Raw genomic sequence first — 7,140 nt, 5'->3', positions numbered from 1 at the left:
GACCCACCTTCTGTCCAATTGTCGATATGCCTGATAGAGGAACCGAATGGAGGGAGTATGTGTCAGTCCGTGGTGGAAGTACACGATTACGTAATCATTCTCCACATACTTGTCCAGAGTGAACATTAGGTAGCTATATTATACGTTCTGCCTTACTTGAGCACTCTTTGGTCCTCTCCTGGGGGTAGACGACAGGCCGAGAATGTGATCACTTTATTTCCGCAGAGATCATCCCCTGGTTGTGATTCACGGACATTAACCGGCCACTTCGATTATTCCGTGGCGGGCAATATCTGCATATTCGCCTACTTCTGGGTTGAAGGGGTACTCCTTGGGGGTCATTTATTTGGGGTACTTTTATGGGGGGTAGTTCAGTCTCAAAGTCGGCTTCGGTCTCTTCTATTATTGTAGATAGGCCGATTTGTTCGATTGGGGGGTCACTGTCTATTTCTTCGTAATCTAAAACTGATTCTTCGATCATTCCTTAAATGACCACAACAGACTAAATCTGTAAACAAAATATTTATTAATATATTATTTAAGATTATAATTAAATGGAAATGTGTTAGAAATAAAACATATAAACGTAATTTATCAAATCCTTGATTTATGGAGATGAACCAGATCATGAACCTTCTTGGCTAAAATCATACTTTCTTGTTCAAGTCTGTGCTTTCTCGTCTTAAGAACCTCAATTTCTTTGTTGTAGGTTTCAATAATACAGTTCTTCCGGTCCCTGCATGTCCTGGCAGCCATCTAGACTATAAAGCACGTGGAATACTCTATTTCGACCTCTCCGTCTGACTTCATTCATTTGCTTCACCTGTTGTTCAGTAAACGAGTTATTCCTAATAAACTCCTTATATTCGGTCTTGTCGTAGTTTATTATGTCATCCGTCAACTGAGGGACCTCATTGAAGACCGACTCCATAGGCCAGTACCCCTGCCAATAGTCCGTCCTGGTGGAGGGGTCGTATGGAAGGGGATTGTAGGTGAGGTTCCCCCAACTCCTATCGCGGATGTCGGGGACAGGGATGTGAGTGAACTAAGAGTGTTAGAGGATATCAACGTAGGACTCCTCGTAGTTTTTGGTGGGCATAATTTCCCCTGTTAATGAGTACTTTCACTTACCGGTTTCTTCGTTGATTGAAAACATGTCTGTTTGCTTATTCTGGGAGGGCATTGTACTCAGTCCTAATGTGTCTGGTGTTATTCCCAGGTCTATTTCTTGGTCCAGAAAGTCGTAGTTGAACTAAACATGATAAGTTGCTTTAATGAACCATTTTTGTTATTTAACGAACTACGTGGATTTATTTGACCATTTATACGCCTATTTGTGGTTAATCCAAATTTAATCAATAAGCGTGTTTGTTAAAATATTGTGGGTATATACGCCTTATCACTGAATGAAAAACTGTTTTTTTTAAAGTACCAATTTTTAGGACATTCTGCCTTTTTTGCTAATTTTCTGAAATAAGTATTTTCAATTGCAGGCTATATATTTCACGACCTATCACTTTTATGTTATTCATTCTTTTAATATTTATCACTACTCATTATTTTAGTTCAAAGGTTTATCTAATCTTTTGTTCTCTCAATTTGGGCACACTGTTTGTTGTCTGTCTTTCTGTAAATAACAAAATTTGTCTTTTTACAATAACTTTTGACTAATCCCTGAACAACATACTCGGGAATGACTGAGAGACTTTTTCTAAATTTTCTAAAAACTAAATTTTGATTTTTATTCACGTTAATTTAACCTATGAATTAATAAACTGTCTAAAACTACATTAGCATAGGTATGATAACAATATGGAAAATTTGATAGAATTGTCATGCAATAACTTTTTTTATAGTTAATGTAGTAGAGTATACGGGGAGTAGAAAACTCTACACCCAGGAAGCTCTACAATAATGTAGGGCCAATGTTGAATCCACAAAAGTAATTGTGAGACAAAAACCCAGAATATAACACACCAGGATGGACGCTACAATAAAATTGTATTTATAATAATCTAGTTTTATATGCAGGTAATTATATAGTTAATTATGATATTCCTTTTACCTAAATATGTAATACAGACTATCTTTATCATAAAAAATAATTTTAAATATTCTAAATGGCCTATTCCAAAGGTTAAGTTCAGATAATGAGTTGTGTGTTCTATTCGAATTATCCCTAGGCCATTGAGCTATTAAAGTCCCCCCAGAGTATTCCAACGACTCCCTCACCCTAGTCCGTCTATTCTAATATATGTAGCCACTACTCGGCCGGATCTTGCTAAAATCATTCGCTACCTTGGAACCATCTTACCACAAGGCTAACTAATTGATCCACAAAAACAAAATTTAAATAAAAATTAATCAAAAATAAATTAAATATAATTTAATAAATAATTAAAGTATATTAGTGTTAAATATCAGCATTGATGACCATCTGTTGGTCAATGCCAATATGTCGAACAGCCTGTGAATGAAAGGAAGACCATTACATTACAAAACTCCTCAAAGGACAACTTTCCATCACAATCAGTGTCAGCAAACACAATAGTACGGTCAATGACCTGTCTGAGTTGGTCATCCTTCAAGTTATCCCCCACCATGGTCTTGAGGACTCTGAACATTCCCTCCCGAGTGAGGTACCCCTCATTGTCCGTGTCATATATCTTAAAGGCGACTGAATTAGTATGCTTACTCACATGCCAATTTGGCCTCAATGTCCGTGTCCTTTACACAGAATAGAGAAATGCCGTTTATGAACTCTTAGTGGGTAATCGATGGGTTTATACCGTTGAAATCGATCACTCCGTTTTTGTCTGTGTCGAATACTTCGAGGACTCTGCGGACGAGGGGATTGGATTCCAGGCCGGGGAGGTTGAATAGTTCTTCCAGGCAGAGAGTGCCTGAGCCATCCACGTCTATTTTACGGAATCTTCGGCCTATTCGGAGTATTTCATCACGGTCGACTATAGGGTGGGGGATGTGGCTGTACATTGAGATGTAGAGGATATTGAGGATAATGTTGATCCCTATTTGTTCTACAACAAAAGAATACCATCCACTTGAATACACTTAAATATTTATTATATTAAAATTAATTAGTTTCTATTTATTAAATTAATTAATAATTCTAATTATTTATTTTTAAGATTCTTTTATAAATCAGTGAAATTTGGTGTCCAAGTAAATGTACTCAGTAACTCACTTGAAAGATAGTCAAATGAGTTCTACTAATATTAACATTTATAATGTTTTATTATTATAAATAATAACAGTTTGAAATAAAAGTAATAAATTTAAAATAAAGTTTAAAACACACATTAGTTGTAATATTGTCCATGTTGGTACTCTTTGAAACATCCGCTGGGTATGCAATATTTAAGGTATTTAACACAAAAATAACATAAAGATATTAAAAGAAAAAAAACTCCAAAAAGTGGATGATCTGTACAAATATTTTAGCACTCCAGAAACAGCCAGTAAATTGTACATTTATCACCACATAACACCAAAGCATGGAAATGAAGTATTTTGTCAAATTCAAGGACCTTTCCGAGTCTGTTGCAGCCACATCCTCCCTTATTGAAGGCCGAATGAACAAAAAACTGAAACGTCTCTTAAAATTAGTCTCCCAATCCAACGAGAAGCTCGCAGTGGCCGACCAACGTTTAGGGACATTAATAAAGGTCTCTGATTGGTCAATTTATCCTCAGAATAAAGTGGCTGTGGACTGTGTCTGGGGGGCCCCTGTGGTGGAATTGTTTCGTTGTATAAGGGCACAACTCCCCAGTCTGCTGGATGTCCATTCCAATGAACTTTCGGCCACTTCTCTTGGCCTTACTCACGGGCTTTGTCGGTACAAATTGAAATTCTCGGCCGACAAAATTGACATTATGATTATTCATGCTATTGGTAATTAATTAGTTTAATTAATTATTTAATAATTAATTTATTTTTTAAATAAATAATTATTTAAATTTATTTTGTTGTAGGTTTGTTGGATGAACTGGACAGGGAACTCAATAATTTGGTTATGCGGGCTAGAGAGTGGTATGGATGGCACTTTCCAGAGTTAGTTAAGCTTGTTCCTGATCCATTATTGTATGCCCAGCTTATTTATAACTTTGGTTAGTATTTTTGATTTATTTGAAGGTGATCGAAGTGGGTTGGGAGAGGCAGATTTGTCTCGTTGGCTCAGTGAGGAAGACGAGGCACATCTCAAGGCCTCAGTCAACACAACAATCGGCATGGAGTGCTCACCAGATGACCTTACTAGTATAAAAGAGTTATGTAATCAGGTAAATCTCATACTTTATTAATTTGAATTGATTATATTCACAGTTGACTGATTTTGTTAACATTTATAGATAATTCAATTGATTGAGTACAGGACTCATCTGACTGATTATTTGAGCAATCGGATGATGGCTGTGGCCCCCAACGTGACAGTTCTGGTGGGGGAGCAGGTGGGAGCCCGTCTTATCTCCCATGCGGGATCCCTCTTGAAGTTAGCCAAGCAGCCTTCCTCGACAATTCAGATTTTTGGAGCAGAAAAAACACTTTTCTTAGCATTGAAGGGCAATCGGAATACGCCCAAGTATGGACTGATTTATTCGTCACAACTCGTCGGGCAAACCTCGGCCAAATTGAAAGGAAAGGCATCGAGGATGTTGGCAGCGAAGGTCTCCCTTGCCTCCCGAGTGGATGCCTTGTGTGAGGAGGACGCGGAGTCCTCGTTGGGGGTGGAACATCGAGCAATGCTGGAGACTCGCCTGAGGATATTGGAGGAGAGTTCTGTAGGGAGTTGATTAAGTAGTTGTAGACTCGTAGGATTAGTGGGACAGGCAGAGGGCAGGCTCAAATGGGGAAAAGGCAGCCTAACAGGTTTGGTCGGTTTGTTTAGTTTTGAGGGATTTCTCGACATATCGACAAGAAGGGGACTCTTCAATACCCCAGAGTACTACTAAAAGAAAGAAGTCAGTCCCTCATTTTCCATCCAAGAGGGTTATGGAAGAGGGGCAGTGATGTTATTGTTACTAGTGAGTTATTCTGTGGTTTGCTATTGTTTACTAAGTATGCTTTCTGTAGTTTAGGATAAATTTATTTGACTATATTATTTGTTGGTTTATTTTTAGTTTAATATTTGTGTTAAATAAAGGCTTTAAAATTGCGAATTTATGTCAATCTGGTCTTGTTCTCAGGAAGAAATTAAGAAATGGGATTTTGATTTTTCGAGACTTAGTTCTACAAATGGGTTTATTTCGGGAGCAACGTTGGCTCCATATTTGGCACGTTCAAAGCTGCCTGACACAGACTTGGCCAAAATATGGTTAGGAATGCGAATATTGGTAGGGAATTGGTCGATGTCTTCAAATCTGGCAGCATTGATAAAATACAGTTTTCGTGTCTTATGAAACTAATCCAAGTCGTGTCAACTGGCGAACCAATTCCTCTCAAACTCCCCGTGGAAATGACATATTCTCTCAAAAAAACATCATCTGCTAATGTCGATTTGAACTTGAGGGAACAACTCGATGCTTTCTCTACCAATGTCTCTGCAATGCCGAGAGAATTCGCACGTAAACCAAAACCCAGACTCAAATCAATGGCCAGCATCGACAATTCTAAAGCCAAAAATGTATTTCGACCCACACAATGGGAGTCGATTACTCAAAACAAATCTGAAAATGTTGATCGGAAAGATTCTTTAAACATTATTCCACAACCTACTAGGCAGGAAACTCCTTTAAATATTTTACAAGCGGCTGACCCGTTCTTTACGGTTAATTCCCCACAAACAAGCCCGTCAAATCTCGACTTTTATTCAGCCAATAAACTGCAATCCAATTTCGTTATTGAAAAGCAAACAACCAAAACCAATAATTCTGAACAAAATGACCAACTTTTTTCACTCGAATCGTGTTTTTCCATTCCCTCAGCAAAAAAAGACTTTAAAACTTTCGAGTTTGGAACAAAAAAATTAATCAATGATGACATAAACAAGTCAATAGACTTTGAACAATCTTTATTCGACATTGGAAACCTTGGAAAGAGTGAAGAGACAATGAAAAGGACAGAGGAGGTCGAATCTCTTAGATTTGAGTCATTTTATCCACCTGATTCAAGTTAGGAGATTTGTGACTATTCAGTGTTTTTTGTTGCTAAGCACAATTTTGAAGGACCAGAACTGGGGGATTTGAAGTTGAGTGTTGGGGACGTCGTAAGACTGGTTGAGGAAGTCGACGAGGACTGGTACCTTGGAGAAATAGCCGGAGAACAGGGAATTTTTCCAAAAAATTTTGTAGAAAAACATACAGTAGATAATAATGTGATTATTTAGATAAATTCAACACAAAAGACAGAAATTGTGACTTGTTCGTATTCCAGTGTCTGCCTTAGTCATCTGAGTCTGCAAAAAGGAGATCAGGTTCTTGTCTTGGCTTGTGGTTCGGACTTTCTTTGGGGGAAGAATTTGAGAACTTGTCGATTTGGGTGGTTTCCTATAATTTGTGTGGGTTAATTGTCCACTTTTATTATTCTAATTAATTTTTTTAATATTTAAAGAATGTTGTATTAAGGTCAAATTATTTAAGATTATGGATTTTTATTAAAAAAATTTTAAATTTATTTTAATGGCGTGTGAACAGTCATGTGGTGACAACAATAACAAAAATGACTCCCAACTATTTGGGGACTATTCCTTAAAGGATTTCCTCTCAGGAATAACTTCCGAACACAATCTCGTAAAAATAACCGAAACTCCAAAACACGTGGGAAACCGTGTATGGATCAGGGCCCGAATGGCTCACTCAAGAGGGAAGGGTGTCCATATAGTTGTCCTAATCCTTAGCTAAGAGCATTTTTATGGTCCTTCGTGACAGTGGGGTAACAATCCAAGCCGCAGCCTTCAAGTCTGAGACCACTGACTCCAATTTTATCAAATTCTGTTCCCAGTAAGTCCAAATATCCCCAAAACCCAGAATTCCGCGAGAAAGTGTGGTGGAGATATACGGAATTGTAACAAGTCCACCACAACCGATAAAATCATGCCAAATAAGCTCAGTTGAGTTGACAATGGAACGAATATTTGTCCTCAACAGAGCAGCCTCTGTCCTCCCCCTGCAAGTGGACGAGGCCGAA

The 7,140-nt window shown here is 37.9% G+C and overlaps 1 pseudogene; it reads left to right on the top strand.

Moving 5' to 3' along the window:
- Positions 1–3,338: 3,338 nt before the first annotated feature.
- On the top strand, positions 3,339–5,414 carry LOC115231269 (annotated as a pseudogene).
- Positions 5,415–7,140: the final 1,726 nt, after the last annotated feature.

The sequence above is a fragment of the Octopus sinensis genome, unplaced genomic scaffold (assembly GCF_006345805.1).
Source record: "Octopus sinensis unplaced genomic scaffold, ASM634580v1 Contig18007, whole genome shotgun sequence".
Lineage (NCBI taxonomy): Eukaryota > Metazoa > Mollusca > Cephalopoda > Octopoda > Octopodidae > Octopus > Octopus sinensis.
Note: the sequence above shows the minus strand (reverse complement) of the source record. Positions and strands in the feature narration are given on the sequence as shown.